This window comes from Xyrauchen texanus, chromosome 12 (genome assembly GCF_025860055.1).
Source record: "Xyrauchen texanus isolate HMW12.3.18 chromosome 12, RBS_HiC_50CHRs, whole genome shotgun sequence".
Taxonomy (NCBI): Eukaryota; Metazoa; Chordata; class Actinopteri; order Cypriniformes; family Catostomidae; genus Xyrauchen; species Xyrauchen texanus.
Genome location: NC_068287.1, coordinates 14,116,937 through 14,134,103, shown reverse-complemented (window position 1 = coordinate 14,134,103; position 17,167 = coordinate 14,116,937). Strand labels below are relative to the sequence as shown.

At 42.7% G+C, this 17,167-nt stretch overlaps 1 pseudogene; it reads left to right on the top strand.

Annotated features, from left to right (window-relative positions):
* LOC127652855 (cdc42-interacting protein 4 homolog) overlaps window positions 1-17,167 on the top strand; it is a 51,776-nt pseudogene that overhangs the window by 20,522 nt on the left and 14,087 nt on the right.

Below are 17,167 nucleotides of genomic sequence, written 5' to 3'. Positions count from 1 at the left end.
TGCACGAGACCGTGTATCAGCTGGGAGAAGTTTGAAACTTTCTTGCGCTGACTTTCACGTGGCTTCAGAGTTTGTGCTTATTAATACAGCCCACTTATTATTTGAAATGATTTGGCTCTGCTTTATTTCATGACGACACTGCTTCTGTATTTACTTATTTAGCATTTTTGTATTATAATACTCTGCAATCTATATCACTTTAATCTGTTTGGAAAATTTTAAGTGCATCTGGACGACTATTCGACAATGAAATTTTTGTCGCCAATTTATTGTTGTCGATAATGCCGACTAATCGTTTCAGCCCTATATCTCACTAAACCTCTCCCTCCATCAGTAGATGTCCAAATATCAGAGTTCTGTCTGATATCAAAAAGATAACTAAGAATTTCTCCCCTTGCCCAAGGACCTTGTCGTCCTTGTAGTGACTCGCCTCTATTCGGGTGGCGGAGGACAAATCTCAGTTCGCCCTGGATTCGAACTTGCGACTCCAGGTGTGGTAGTCAGCATCTTTACTTGCTGAGCTACCTAGGACCTTTTTCCTCAAATCCAGTGTTGTCCATTTTTTTTCAAATAAAGTGCTGCACAACAGAGCATCACAGCATAAATGAAAACATTGATAAAAACTTTTATTCAGTATGTAAAGCACTCTTGCTTGTGCGATAGTACTTAAGCATTTCATACAATGAACTTATTATATATGTACATACGTGTTTTTGCATTGTACTCGCATATAGTTACATCTGTAGTTACACTGCTAACGTTACCCCTAAAGGCCGGTTTATACTTTTGCATCGAACCTAGTAGTAGCCAACGCATGGTTTGCATTTATAGTTCTGCATCGGTGTGTCTGTGTCCGTTTGTGAGTACACAGCCAAAAATGCTATTGCATTGAGAGAAAATGCCTTAATTGTTTTAGATAACTGTACATTTCATAAATAAAGGCAATGCAATTCATGGATTCAAAAGTATTTATTAAATTATTGAAGCATTAAAAATTAGTTCATCAAAGTATGCAGTATTTAGTTACATATTATTTATTGAGAGACAATAAATCAGGCATAGACTGTATCCTTGCTTTTGAGTTGCTTAAAAAATAATAAATAACTACTGTGGCGTGCTTTGACGCTCTGTGCTGAAAAAAATGATCAAATTAATAAATAAAATCTTGCTTGACCAAAACACAATGAGTTTTGTTTTTAAGTTTAGAAACTTTACACAGGATTTAGGCAAAATAACCAACTCTTAACAGCTGCTTTTTTAATCCGCTGACAAATTAGAAGTGTTCCATTTTCATAACTAATGAAATATGATTATTTAATTTCCACTATATGGTCAAAACATCATACAGGTCGTAAGATCTCCATATATGTTTAGAGTAAAAGACCAGAGATAAAAGTACAGCATTTATAAGTTGTAAACAGCTTTCTTTTGTCGCATTTTCGCTTGTTCGTTAAATAAACTGAATATAAAACTGCAGATGCTCAAATAAACGAAACAAGTCCAAATGCAATATGACGCGATCACTGATCAGTGGGAGTATATGATGCATGGATAAAATAATCTTAGAGAATATGTGACTTGGACCAGTGTGCCCAAATAATGACCCACATTTACACAGTAATTTATACCCACAAATGCTTGCACTCTAAAATCCTGATAATAGAACCTTTTTATGTATACACATTATATAAGCTTTTACTAAACACTAAATGAAGCCAAAAATGAAAGGCCATTCTTTTTTTAAGGATGTTATCAAGGCCATCTTTATGAAATTTTACATTTATTTCTCAACAAAATCACAAAATGTATTTCTGCTTTGGAAACTGATAGAATGTATTATGTTAGAGCAGAAAGGTAAACATCGGTTTAACTTCGGAGTACACATCACATGCAAATGCACCACAGACACCTGCTTTAGAAGGACTGGTGCTTTCTCGTTTCTGCATGGCATGTTATGCAACCTTTTGAAACAGTTGAAGCAGGTGAACCATCAGGCAGTGTTTTTCAAAAGTCAACTCTTTTTTTTTTTTTTTTTTGTCTATCTTCTAGGAATTTAACCAAGAAATACAGCCCTAAACGAGGCAGCAAAGAAGAGCAGGAATGCAGGTAATTTTGTATGCTGTGTGATTTTCTTTTCTTTTTTTAATTTTTTTACATTTGTGATGACAAGTGAACTATCCAACCTGAACAATGTGATCTCATAGAAGAAAGCTGTAAAATCCACAGTCACTTCAATCTGATCCCTGTGGTACAGTGACTAATGTCTGTTGTTGCTACGGTGACTGAGCAGTAGTACCCTTGGGGCAGTTGCCGACTCCAAACAAAATCATGTGAGCTCAACAAGCAGGTGCATAGACCTGCAAATGACATTCATTATCCCTCTGGAAAGCAAAACTAATGAAGTCACTTATGGAAATTAGACACTATTCAAACAAAACACAGGATTAAAGACATTGCATTTCAATGCAAGTCCACATTTGCAACACATTTAACTTAATGTGCCATATTTCCAAGTGAAACAGAATAGGGTAATAATGTAGGACAGAACTTGATTTTATCCATCAGTATTTGATTAGACTGTGTAAATTGTGAAAAATATTACTGGTTAATATTAGTTGTCTTGCCCACATGGCAGATAATTAAAGATATTGATATACTGTGTAATATGTAGAGTTACATGCACTTGTTAATGTTCCACAACAAGGCCAGGGATATTTATTTAAGCTGAGGAGAAGGGGCCTGGGTATCTCAGCGAGTAAAGACGCTGATTACCACACCTGGAGTCGCAAGTTCGAATCCAGGGCGTGACTTCAGTCAGGCTTCCTAAGCAACCAGTTGGCCCGGTTGCTAGGGTGGGTAGAGTCACTTGGATTAACCTCCTCATGGTTGCTATAATGTGTTTTTCGCTCTCGGTGGGGTGTGTGGTGAGTTGTGCGTGGATGCCGCGGAGAATAGCGTGAAGCCTCCACATGCGCTAGGTCTCCGTGGCAATGCTCTCAACATCTAATGCTCTAATGCTCTCAGCTTTCATCTAATTGTTCGATGCTGATTATTTACATTTTATCAGCAGCTCGGTCAAAACTGGTTACATGTAAGCTTTCAGCTCAATGTCACTGTTAACAGGTCCGACTGCCCACTCACCAATAGTATTTAGACACTGCCGGGTTGCCAGATTTGAACAAGTTTACAGGCAAACAACACTGCTTGCTGCAGTCATGGAAGCCAGTAAACAAACTGCATCAGAGAAAACAGATTCCAGCCTCGCCATAAGTCTAAAAACCATCATGACCAGAGGTGTAGTAAAACAAGGATAAATATTGGAGATGCCTTTGGAAGATGGAGACAGCTTAAAGTCCAGAAATCCTTTAAAACGGATGCTGAGTTTGCTAATTTGCGTTTGAACATTCTGGCAACCCGCATGAGCTTCGAGTCTGGGGTGGGGCAGACAACTCTCCAATATTGTGAATTTGGACTGCAGTACCCATGTCAAATGCTAGTTGTTAATCTTACATATAGCACCTTTAATGTCAAACTGAAGTTGAACTTCTAGCCCATTGCTGTAATTAAACTTAAAGTGAAAGTTTTGGTTAGATTGTCACCATTTCATTTAATATGTATGTATTTAGATGTATGTTCCTTCCTTTTTATTTTGTTGAATGTTGGTAATATTAGTTCTGCTTTCACTTGTTTCCGGGGGTAGAATGGGAGTGTATGTAATAAGGGATGAAACGCTCTTTCCTGAAGTAAACAAATGACAGGAGAACAAAGGAAGAGTGCTTATTTCTAGACTCTACTTGGTGCTATTGTTAATGCTGTTTTCCCAGCAATCATTTAATAAAGATGTTTAAATTATACCCCATCTTTTATTCTGTATTATTATGATACTGTGATGAGGAGGAGGAGGCGGGGGGGACTATGCACACCCGGGCACAATTGGGCTAATCAGCTGAGAAGAGGGATAAATGCAGCGGGACACGGCAGTTCGAGAGAGAGAGAGAGAGAGAGAGAGAGAGAGAGAGTCACATGCAGCTGCCATGTGTGTTTGTGCTGTGTGTCTTTTTGTTTAAATTAAATATTATATTGACTGTTCAGCTGGTTCCTGCCTCCTCCTTTCCAATCCTTAACCTTGCTACAGATACCTACAGATACAGAGTTTTATTTTGATTAATTGTGCAGCCCTACTTTGGAGATTTGGTCACCATTCACTTGCATTGTATGGACCTACAGAGCTGAAATAAAAATCTCCTAAAAATGTTGGTTTGTGCTCAGCAGAAGAAAGTCATACATGTCTTAGATGTCCACATCATTCATTTTTGGGTGATCTAATCCTTTAATATACAGAGACAACTTTAAGTAAATGCGTGTCTCTGTTGCGCTATAAAATATCCTGTGTTTGTTTTGAGACCCACTTAAACCCTCCCTAACAATGTTACTCAACCAATGGCGTGAGTTGGGGGCGGGACTATCTGACTGTTTGATCAACTTCAGGCGAGGGGCATATTCAGAAAGCTGTTTTGAAAACATTGTGTAGTTTTGCAATTCCGTGCGGTTGCTCTAGTGTCTTTTTTTTGTGTTGCCATGATAGGTCACCATTTCTTTTAAGATAGTTTAAATCACTTTTTACTTTTTTCATTTTGTACTTCATTTGACGAGGCTTGCATTGCCATTTAAAAAACTTTTTTTTTATTATTAACAATTTTTATATAAAATATATTTAAGATGTATATAAAATACTCAAATACTTAATGCCCTGTTTGGGCTACTGGAAGGCGCCTGGCTGAAAAGCTGTTACCAGGCAGTACACTGTCAGAGCAAAAGCATTGGATTTAGACCAATTCACTCTGTATCCTGAGAACTTAGAAAAGGAATGAATAATTCTGTAGAGGCAAGGCATAGATCTAGTAGGGACGGATACAAATAATAAAATATCATCTGTGTAAAGCAAAAGCTTTTGCGCCCTGCCCCCTTCAGCTGCCCCTGAAAAATCATCCTCCTTTCTTATTGTGGTTGCTAATCGTCCATGGCAAGACAGAATAATAATTGGGAAAGAGCGCAACCCTCCAGGTGCCCCTATCCAGAGTAATCTAATCTAAAATTAATCCATTCATTTGAACCTCCGCTACCGGGTGTCTATAAAGTAAATTAATCCAACCAATAAAAGTGTTCCCGAACCTGTACATTTCCAAAATCTTAAAAAGATAATCCCATTCTACCATATCAAATGCCTTTTGATGCCTAATGTTATCTGAAGAGATATGGCCCTGAATAAATCCAACCTGATCTATATGTATAAGATATTTCATAACTTTACTTAATCGGTTAGCCAAAATGTTTCACTATTTTAATGTCTAGCTGGATCAGGGAAATTGGATGGTAACTCTTACACTCGCTTGGATCTTTGTCCTTTTTAAGAATCAGTCTGATCTGGGCTTGCGTCATTGTTGGCGGAAGCTTTCTATTCTTTAATGATTCCATATAAACTTCTAGCAAAAGTTGAGTCAGTTTTGTAGCATAAGATCTAAAAAAACTCAGCATCTGGCCTACTTGTCTGGCCTACATGACCTTGCCAAGCTCCTCCAAGTCTATCTCAGAATCAAGAGAATTACTTAGCTCAGTCATCAGTTTAGGAAGTTCTAATGGTTTCACAAAGTTTTAAATATCCTCATCAGTAGATGAAGATATGGAACTATAGACTGCTATTCAAGATATAATACTTTAAATGCATTATTAATATCAATGGCTGAGGTAAACATTTCACCACTAGCAGATTTCACTGAGGGAATGGCAGAAGAAGACACACTCTGTTTTATATATCTAGCCTGGAGCTTCCCTGCTTTGACCCCCAACTCAAAGTATGACTGTCTTGCCCTGAATAGCCAGAACTCCACTGTTAGGAATTCCTTGTCTTGTTTCACTGTTGCCCTTTGTCTGCCACCTTTGCATTCCTTAGTTTTCACTTTTGTCTTTTGGTTAGCCTTCGTGTTCACTTGTCATTGTTTAGAACTACACTTCCCAGAATCCACCTGCCATCTTCACTGCCATTTTGTTCATTGTTTTCACCTGTATCTCATTCAGTCATCACTCACTGTGTATTTAAGCCCTGCTTTTTGTTCACCCCTTGTCGTTCGTTGAATGTTGTTAGCCTGGTGTGTGTTCCCTGCCTGTGTTTTCTAGTTTTATGTTTATTTCCCCATTGAGGGTTTTCCTTTGTGTTTTTTCTTGCTTGTTTACTTAATAAAGTTGAACTGCGATTGGATCCGCATCTCCTCGTCTGCTTCGCTGCCTCCATTCGTAACAGAACGAACGACCAAACATGGATCCAGCGGTTCGAAAAGCGAGCTGTCAGCTGCTCAGCCTTAGTCAGGGAAATCGTCCGGTGGAGGACCACATCCGCGATTTCCTCGCGATTGCGAGTGCCACCGAATTCCCTGACTCCGACCTGGTGGGGTTTTTCCGGGCGAGCCTGAACAGTGCGCTCAAGGAGCGGTTGCCACAGGCAACGCGCGGCTGGACGCTCCACGCGTTCATGGAGGAGACTCTGCTGGCCTGTGGTTCACCGTTTACTGTGGGCGTCATCGAGGAGAACCCTGCCACTCCTCCCACAGTGGTAACTCTCCCTTCGCCCGTGGTTCGTCCCTTCACGCCTACCATGGCCAACGAGCCAGCTTTGCCGGCTTCGTCCGCCCGGCAGAGGAGGAGAAGAGGAAAGGCTTCTGCTCCCCAGTCTCCGCCTGCCACGGTCAGCGAGCCAGAGCCCACGCCTGCCCCGGTCTGCGAGCCAGAGCCCTCGTCAGCTACGGTCTGCGAGCCAGAGCCCTCGCCTGCCCCGGTCTGCGAGCCAGAGCCCTCGTCAGCCACGGTCAGCGAGCCAGAGCCCTCGCCTGCCCCGGTCTGCGAGCCAGAGCCCTCGTCAGCTACGGTCAGCGAGCCAGAACCCTCGCCTGCCCCGGTCTGCGAGCCAAAGCCCTCGTCAGCCACGGTCAGCGAACCCAAGCCAGCGCATACCACAGTCACCCAGCCAGAGCCTATCGCCTCAGAGGTCAGTGAGCCAGTACCTGTCGCCTCAGAGGTCAGTGAGCCAGTACCTGTCGCCTCAGAGGTCAGTGAGCCAGTACCTGTCGCCTCAGAAGTCAGTGAGCCAGCGCATACCACAGTCAGTGAGCCAGTGCCTGTCACCTCAGAGGTCAGTGAGCCAGTGCCTGTCGCCTCGGTCGTACTTGAGCCAGCGGCTGTAGCCTCGACCGTCCCTGAGCCAGCGCCTGTAGCCTCGACCGTTCCCGGGCTAATGCCAATAGCCTGGACTGACCAAAAGCCAGCACCAATGGTCATGCCCGTCCTAGAGCCTGTGCCCCTCGAGCCTCCCGAGCTTCCCAGAGCTCCGCCTTCCGAACCTCCCGAGCTTTCCAGAGCTCCACCTCCCAAGCTTTCCAGAGCTCCGCCTCCCGAGCCTCCCGAGCCTCCAACGGCTCCGCCTCCTGCGGCTCCGCCTCCCGAGCCTCCTGCGGCTCCGCCTCCCGAGCCTCCTGCGGCTCCGCCTTCAGAGCCTCCCTCAGCTGAGCCTCCCGAGCACTCCATGGTTCCTCCTCCCACGGCTCCGCCCCCTGAGGCCTCTGAGCCTCCAGAGCCTCCCTCAGCTCCGCCTCCAGAGCCTCCCTCAGCTCCGCCTCCAGAGCCTCCCTCAGCTGAGCCTCCCTCGGCTCTGCCTCCAGAGCCTCCCTCGGCTCCGCCTCCAGAGCCTCCCTCGGCTCCGCCTCCAGAGCTTCCTACGGCTCCGCCTCCCGAGCCTCCTACGGCTCCGCCTCCCAAGCCTCCTACGGCTCCGCCGCCAGAGCCTCCTACGGCTCCGCCGCCAGAGCCTTCCAGGTCACCGCCTTTAGGGCCTCCTCCCAAGGGTCCTGACCCTGTCCCTGACATGTGGCCTCCTCCCAGAACTTCTGACCCTGTTCCTGTCCTGTGTCCTCCTCCCAGGCCTCCTGACCCTGTTCCAGTCCTCTGGCCTCCTCCCAGGTCTCCTGACCCGGTCCATGTCCTGTGGTCTCCTCCCAGGCCTTCTGACCTTGTTCCCGTCCTGTGGCCTCCTCCCAGGCCTCCTGACCCAGTCCCTGTCCTGTGGCCTCCTCCCAGGCCTCCTGACCCTGTCCCTGTCCTGTGGCTTCCTCCCAGGCCTCCTGACCCTGTCCCTGTCCTGTGGCCTCCTCCCAGGCCTCCTGACCCTGTTCCCGTCCTGTGGCCTCCTCCCAGGCCTCCTGACCCGGTCCCTGTCCTGTGGCCTCCTCCCAGGCCTCCTGACCCGGTCCCTGTCCTGTGGCCTCCTCCCAGGCCTCCTGACCCGGTCCCTGTCCTGTGGCCTCTGCCCAGGCCCCCTGACCCAGTCCCTGTCCAGTGGCCTCCTCCCAGGTTTCCTGACCCAGTCCTTGTCCTGTGGCCTCCTCCCAGGCCTCCTGACCCGGTCCCTGTCCTGTGGCCATCTGTGCCCCCTTGGACTTCCTGCCTGCCCTTTGTGCCCCCTTGGACTTCCTGCCTGCCCTTTGTGCCCCCTTGGACTTCCTGCCTGCCTTCTGTGCCCCCTGGACTGTCTGTCTGCCCCTCGTTGCCCCCTGGACTGTCTGTCTGCCCCTCGTTGCCCCCTTGGTCTGTCTGGCCACCTCAAGCTCCCCCCAGTCATGGACATTTTTTGTTTTATTTTATTACTTTGATCGTCTGGAATCCGATCCTTGAGGGGGGGCTATGTTAGGAATTCCTTGTCTTGTTTCACTGTTGCCCTTTGTCTGCCACCTTTGCATTCCTTAGTTTTCACTTTTGTCTTTTGGTTAGCCTTCGTGTTCACTTGTCATTGTTTAGAACTACACTTCCCAGAATCCACCTGCCATCTTCACTGCCATTTTGTTCATTGTTTTCACCTGTATCTCATTCAGTCATCACTCACTGTGTATTTAAGCCCTGCTTTTTGTTCACCCCTTGTCGTTCGTTGAATGTTGTTAGCCTGGTGTGTGTTCCCTGCCTGTGTTTTCTAGTTTTATGTTTATTTCCCCATTGAGGGTTTTCCTTTGTGTTTTTTCTTGCTTGTTTACTTAATAAAGTTGAACTGCGATTGGATCCGCATCTCCTCGTCTGCTTCGCTGCCTCCATTCGTAACATCCACCTTCTGTGACAAAATATAATTATATCTGTATTTCAATCGGGTCAATTCCCTGAGGCCATTAGACAACATACAATGCTTCAGTTCTGTCTCTGCACTTTTAATATTCCCTTCCAATTCCATAAGTTCTTATGCTTTGGATTTTTTGGTGAGTGAGGCATACTGTATGATCTGACCACTAAGAACCGCCTTAAGTGCCTCCCAAGCTATTGCCAGTTGTTCTCCATATAGACATTAGGTTCAATCTTTAGCATTTTTTGTAATTCAGAATTTTTCAAAAAGGATTCATTAAAGTGACAACTATATGATTTATTTTTCTCTGTATGTGGCAACACCTCTAAACACACCAGGGTGTGATCTGAGATTAAAATATTTCCAATTGAGCAATCAACAACAAATAAAATGAGTGACTTTTTAAAAAACTATTCTAGAATAAATCTTATGGACTGATGAAAAAATTTATAGTCCCTACCAGATGGGTTCAAAAGTCTCCAAATAGATCTATAAGATCGAGATTTTTTCACATCCTGTGAATCGTCAATGTTGCTCTAGGGGAATTGCACACTTATGCTTCACTATGATCAAGGACTGAGTCCATCAAAAGATTAAAGTCTCCTTCCAATATTATATTATGAGGGGTGTCAGCGGCTTGCAACATCCCTTCAAGATCTATAAAAAGCCCTGATCATCAATGGTAGTAGCATAAATATTATCCAGAATAAGACTTTGTCCCTGAATTTCAGCTAAAACAATAATGCATCTTCCTAATTTATCTTTACTCTGTTTGAGACATTTGAATTGTTGATGTTTACTTATCAGCCTAATGACTCCCCTGCTCTTACTCAAGCCAGCACTTTAAAAAAAATGCCCACCCCATACCTTTCCAAGTTTTTCAGCTTCCTGCAGAAAAAGGTGAGTTTCTTGAAGAAACACTATATCATATTTTTTACGCTTAAGAAGATATAAAACCTTCCTTCTCTTTATGGGGTGCCCCAACTCATTCATATTCCATGTGGAGCGAGACAATCCACTCGTATTAACATTTGACATTTTCATAAGAAAAAATAGATCATGCGGCAAAAAAAGATTATAAATACCACTTTCCAACATTGGTGCGACCATCAAAACCCGAACTTCCTCTAAAACAAAACAAATAAAAAAAAGAAAAAATGTGCGCACGACAGCACCAACTGCTGTCCATCCCTCCAAACTCAAACAGTCCATGCATGCCTACGAGAGCCTCCATGACAAATTTGCTTTCAGATTACTCAAGTCTGGTGGTTCTATACAAATTTTGTTAGACAGAATTACACAGCAAAAGATAATCTATGAAACAAACTCCAGGCTGAATAATCACAAAAAAAGCAAATGTTCAGTTAGCCGGTCCATTCGGCTTCAAAAATTAGTGCAGGCAAATTACTTAATCACAGTAATGTCTTTGCAAGAAATACTCTGCAAAACAAAGTCTAGCCAATAGTAGCAATACGTACAAAGAACGTGTAGACCATAAAACTGTCCCGAAGGTGTGCCACTCTACAAAATAAACTCCAGGCACTAGGCGGAACCAGCACAAACAAAAAGCACCCTGTTTCCTCAAAGAGTCAAACAAATGTTCAGTGAGCTGGTCCACTCGACTGCAAAGTGAGTACCACAAGATGACGTACTCACGCCATTGACTTTATGAAGGACATCGCTTGCTGTGGGCATGTGAAGGTTTTACGGCCCTCCTTAGCATCTATTCTCAATTTGGCCGGGAATATCAGTGCAAAAGCGAATTTGCGTTGATGTAAATGTTTCATGCGTTCCTTGAAAATGCTGTGATTTTTTTCCAAGAAAGCCTTCCTTTACTCCTTGCATAACACAAGATCTTTATCGGATGATCTCTGAAATTTGGCCAGAATTGATCCGGATCTGCCTCCCTCAGCAGATCTCTAAGTCGGAACCCTGTGAGCTCGCTCTATTTCCAGCTTATGGCCTGCTATGTCGAGCAGTAGCCCATCTAGGAATTTCACCATATCCTGTCCTCCTTCACCCTCAGGAATTTGAAAGCAACAGACATATTCACCGGCTACGGTTCTCCATGTCATCCAACTTCTCTCAGACATGTTCCTAATCCACCATGGGCGCTAGCGGATTAGCAGATAATTCTCTCTCCGATGGCTCCAGATAATCAATCCATTTCTCCGTTTCATGACATCCCCCACTCTTATAACCATCTCAGTGAACTTAGTTTCCATGGCAGTGATTAATCGACGTATCACTGCAAGATCCTCCAAGTCACCAACGACCTTCGTCAGCATTGCCGACATGTTCAGCATCTCTCTCCGCATTTCCTGCATCTCTCTGACCATATGGACTCCCTGGCTCGCGGCCTGCTCTGGAGTGTCAACTTGAGCGCGTAAGTGTCTTTTAATGTCTCCAGAGCCAGATCATTTTGAATTCTTTGAAATATTGTCCTTCTAGAACAGTTATGGAACAGAGTGCATAGATTCTCACCGGTTTATGTCATTAAAAGTGTTCAAACTTGCAAAGCGTCTGCGTAAAGGATGTGTAATGCAGATTTCGTCATCAGCAGAGTTTGTCTTTGAACGTGCAGAATGCGCTTGTCCCTGAACATATTTGCACTAATTATTGGGTCCATAAGGTGGCAGCACTCACATTTAAGCTGTTGCTATCACAAAGAAGCATCAAGAAGATGTAATCGCTGCTAAACATCAGGAGATGAAGGTAAAAACAACAACAGTGGATGTACACCTGTGAGGAGGCCTGGAGATACCTGCTTTTGTAAAACTAAAGTCTGAAGGAATCTTTATGGGTCTAAACTCCTGAAAAGAAAGTCCAGTGTCTCATAGCAATCATAGCACACGTGCACCAACTGCATGTGTGTTCATGCACAGTTATGTGGAGTATACTTTGACAGGCTCACATTCGACTGTACGCAGACACCCATCATTCATATCAAAAAAGTATACCTAGGGCTTTAATGTGTGACATAACTGCATGTTATACAAGAAATAGAAAATTGAAAGTGTGTACTCCCTGAACCACTGGTCAATGGAGTCACTGGAATTGACAAAATAATGATTGTTGTCAAACAGGTATCCAGAACAAGCATGTTGTTTTGCCATTGCTTAAACAAACAGATGGGCCAGCTTTAACTTGCTCCATTGGTTGAGCTAATGTTGCTGTGTCATGCTGGTTTTGATGCTTAAACAAACAGCAGTGTTTTGATAATGCCATAGTGTTACACTTTTCAGGGAAATCAACAACAGGTTTAAAAAAAAAATTTTTTTGCTTTAATTGTTTCCACATATTAAGCTGAGATAGGAGAAAGCATTTTATCATCGAAAAAATTACATCACCTTTACAATAGTTTAAGATGGAGCATAGCAGGTCACATGGAAGGACACTGTCATGTCAGTTACCCTTGTACCTGTCATCTCCTGCATTATACAGCATCTCATTCATATCACACTTTCTGTAGGTTCTCAAATCACCAGACTTTTCTGGACATCCTGAATGAGATGAACGACTACGCGGGCCAGAGGGAACTAATTGCTGAGAACATGATGATCAACATCTGCATTGAGCTCACCAAGTACCTACAGGAGCTCAAACAGGAGCGCAAGATGGTGAGATTGCGAGAGAGTCGGACTGAGAAACTGAGCCTGACTTATAATAAAGCATGCAGTCGAAAGAGGGCTGGGGAGGAAGGAGGGAAGAACACAGATAGAGGGATTGTGGTTGTGAAGGTGAGGCAGTGAAGAGCATTTGATTGATGTTTAGGAAGAAACAGAGTCTCTTTGGTATTAGTTCTGTTTTTGACTTGTGTCACATGGTAGAATGCTTTATGTTGAGCCCACTGTTGTTTATTTTCATGAAGAACATTAGATTCTCATCTTATGAGAATCTACCCTCAGCTGTCTCTTTTGTTTATCTCTCTACATTTATGGGACTGTGTTTTGTTTTTAGTGCTTGCTAATGCAAACATACATTTTACTATTATTCCTTTTGCGCATACTTTATGGCTAAGAACAAACCCCTAACCCAAAACTTAAGCACATATAAAACTTAAGCACCCCCCCCCACTTCTCACTCTCTTTCGCTCTCTCTCTTCTAAATATGCAGCATCTTTCCGAAGCCAAAAAAGCACAGCAGTCCCTGGAGGGCACCTACAAGCAGCTCGACAATGTAAGTCTCTCCCAGTGACAGGTCGCAATGAAGGCCCTGCTGTGGGTGAAGTGTCCCAGTGTCTTTGCGCATGTAATTGAGCTGACAGATCAGACCACATTTGATGTGTTTACATCCCTGTCAGAGGCTTGTGTTAAGTCTCTTTGTTGTGTAATAGCTGACTGAGGAGAGAGTGCTCTTTTATCTGCATTGTTTCTGGTCAGAGTGGGGTTGTGTGCGGTGGGCATGTTTGGGGGATTTTAAAGTGATTGTTTACAGATCATTCTGTGACTATAGTGTTTGGTCACGTGAGGGTCAGGAGTGTACACAGAGACATGATCAAATATTCTCTTAAAGTTACAGCAGCCAAAAAATTTCAGTTGTTTACAATGTGCAGATGTGTTAGACATTGGCATGTAATGATGCACAAATTTTATGATAATACAGAAATACTCAAACCAGTCCCGTCTGGCACCAACAATCATGCCACGGTCCAAATCATTGAGATCATATTTTTTTCCCAATTCAGAGGGTTTATGTGAACATTAACTGAAGCTCCTGACCCATATCTGCATGATTTGATGCACTACACTGCTACCGCACAAATGGCAGATTAGATAATCGCATGGATGTTTGTTGGTGCCAGATGGGTTGTTTGAGTATTTCTGTAATGGCTGATCTCCTTGGATTTTCACACACAACTTTCTCTAGAATTTACTCTTAAGGGTGCAATCTAGTTAGCATCAGTTCTGTGGATGGAACCCCCCTTATTTTTCTCCCTATTTTTCACAATCCGATGTTGGCAGATTTGGTGATCACACACAGCAAGATGCTCATAACTATCAAAAACCAGCTTATTCTACAAAACGACCAAGTAAGACTCCCATGAGATCATGAGACTTATTTTCTCATACCGCTACATAATATTGCATATTGTACATATAACATAAAGCCAGAGGTCAAGTTCCTCTAACTAGGCCACTAACTTATATCAGTGTTAAATTTACGATCTGGAACGATTTCACCGTGGCGCTATCTGAACAACTTACGAGACCTATCGCATCCCGTATTGATTCTATACGGGAGTCATAATTTCATATTTAAATTCGGGATGATCCCATATTTTACGGGATGGGTGGCAACCCTACAGGTTTGATACATTTTGATGAGCAATTTCATGTGGCCATACCCGCATTATAGAAACTCTTGGAAAGAGAAGGTGACCCTCTGCAACAGAATAATTATTTTCTTTTGTTGAAAAGTTATAACGTTTTTCTGCTATGGGAAAAAGTAATGGTAATATTAACCAATAAGTCATGTTTCATTAATTGCCTAAAAATGCATAATAAAATAGAAGTTATTTGTGTTGGTAATGTGGGGTGATGTTATTTTTAATTCCAACATGTAAAAACATTGTGCAATTGACCAATAGGGATAGCTTTTACCATGTGGTGAATGTTATTGTTGTGGTAGAGTAAAAAGCGATTCGAGAGGGAATGGAGAGAAGCAGAGAAGGCAGCACAGTATGCAGAGAAAACCGATCAGGATCTCAATGCCACCAAAGCTGATGTGGAGAAGGTACGAGCATGCATTTCCCAAATATTTAGCATATTTTCAAATCCTCAAAAACATGCCATCTTATTTTCATTATATCAAAGTTATTTTCTTGTTCCTCATTTGGTGCCAGTGTCTGATTTCACTAAACTGTTAAATCTTTATCTGTATGCGTAACTGTAGGCTAAACAGCAGGCACACATGCGAATGCATATAGCAGAGGAGTGTAAGAATGACTACGCTGCACAACTGCAGAAGTACAACAAGGAACAGAATCAATTTTACTTCACAGAATTGACCCTTATTTTCAACGTAAGCAGCACCTGCCGGTATCAATATATCATCTATATACATACACATCTATGTGAAGTTTCCAATGCAGTCTTTTATGAGTGCATATAGTTATCTATATCCTAGAGGATCCCAGCACTTTATTTTGGATGTTTCCCTTGTCTGACACCAATTTCACATCTTAGAGACTGCATCTGAAAGCTAAAAAGGCTAGCTTCACAGGCAGTATATGAAGCTATGAAGGCATGTCCAAATACAATGTTTGCGTCACATCATTTTTACTTAGATACCGTGCATTCAGTTAGTATTCAGACCCCTTCATTTTTTTCACATATTGTTATGTTGCAGCCTTATACTAAAATACTTTAAAAAAAATAATAATAATATTCACATCAATCTGCACTCTGTACTCCATAATGACAAAGCAAAAAAAATATTTTTGATAACTTCGCAAATTTATTAAAAATATTAAACTGAAATATCACATTGAAATAAGTATTCAAACCTTTTGCTATGACAGTTAAAATTTAGCTCAGGTTTATCCAATTTCTCTGGATCATCTTTGAGATGATTCTACACTATGATTGGAGTCCACCTGTGGCAAATGATTGGACATGATCTGGAAAGGCACACACCTGTCTGTATAAGGTCTCACAGCTGAAAATGCATATTAGAGCAAAAACCAAGCCATGAGGTCAAAGGAACTGCCTGCAGAGCTAGAGACAGGATTGTGTCGAGGCACAGATCTGGGGAAGGCTACAAAAAATGTTGGCTGCATTGAAGGTTCCCAAGGGCACATTGGCCCCTATAGTTCTTAAATGAAAGAAGTTTAGAACAACCAGGAATCTTCCTAGAGCTGGCTGCCCAGCCAAACAGAGCAATTGGGGGAGAAGGGTCCTGGTAAGAGAGTTGACCAAGAACCCTATGGTCACTCTGGTTGAGCTCCAGAGATCATTTGTGGAGATGGGACAAACTTGCAGAAGGAAAACCGATCTGAGCTTTTTGGCAGAGTGGCCAGATGGAAGTCTCTCCTTAGTGCAAGAAAGCAAAAAAGCACCTAAAGGACTTTCAGAGTGTGAGAAATAAGATTCTCTGGTCTGATGAAACGAAGATTGAACTGTTTGGCCTCAATTCCATGCGTCATGTCTGGAGGAAACCAGGCACTGCTCATCAACTGCACAGTACCATCTCAACGGTGAAGCATGGTGGTGGTAGCATCATGCTCTGGGGGTGTTTTGCAGCTGCAGAGACTGGGGGACTGATCAGGGTTGAAGGAAAGCTGAACGCAGCAAAATACAGAGATATCCTTAATGAAAACCTGGTCCAGAGCAACAGTATTTGTCAGTTTTTGAAGACCAATAGAGGGGTGTTCAGACCGAACGTGTTTTTGAGCTAAAAAAAGCTTGATTCTGTACAATGAATGGAACAGAACGCAGGGTTTAAGTGTTTTTTTAACTTGACACATCTTTTAAAAAAATGTTGTGCTCATGTGCAAGACGCTAAAGAAACAGCAAGATGCAGTGCAAAAATCAATTGGAAACAGGGCAGACGATATGCAAAAAATGGTGCCTGTGAAGTCATTAGTTACTTTCACACATACAGTTTTTTTTTATCTATTTGAAGGTCATGTTGGGAAATCCCTGTAAATAAGCTCTGGCAATTAATTGGAATTAAAACATAAAACATTACCGAAAAAGTTCTGTTTTGATGCTATGTGTGAACAAAGTCATAAGATTAATATGGTTGTAGTTCAAATGAGGTCAGGGCGTGCAGATGTACAAAGTCTTTTTGGGCTAATGTCAAAGTTTTGACTGAAATGTCACTTGGGTGTTTAAAAATGTCGTCAAGTTGCAAAGATAACTTCTCTTCGCCAGAATGGATTTAGAAATTTGTCGACAGCTTACAGGAGAACAGTAAGTGATTCCATTACTTATGATTAAATAACTAACCTCCTTTGGGAATGAGGTATATACAAAGGACCAAAAGACAAATGATAAGCTTGACAGTTTAAAG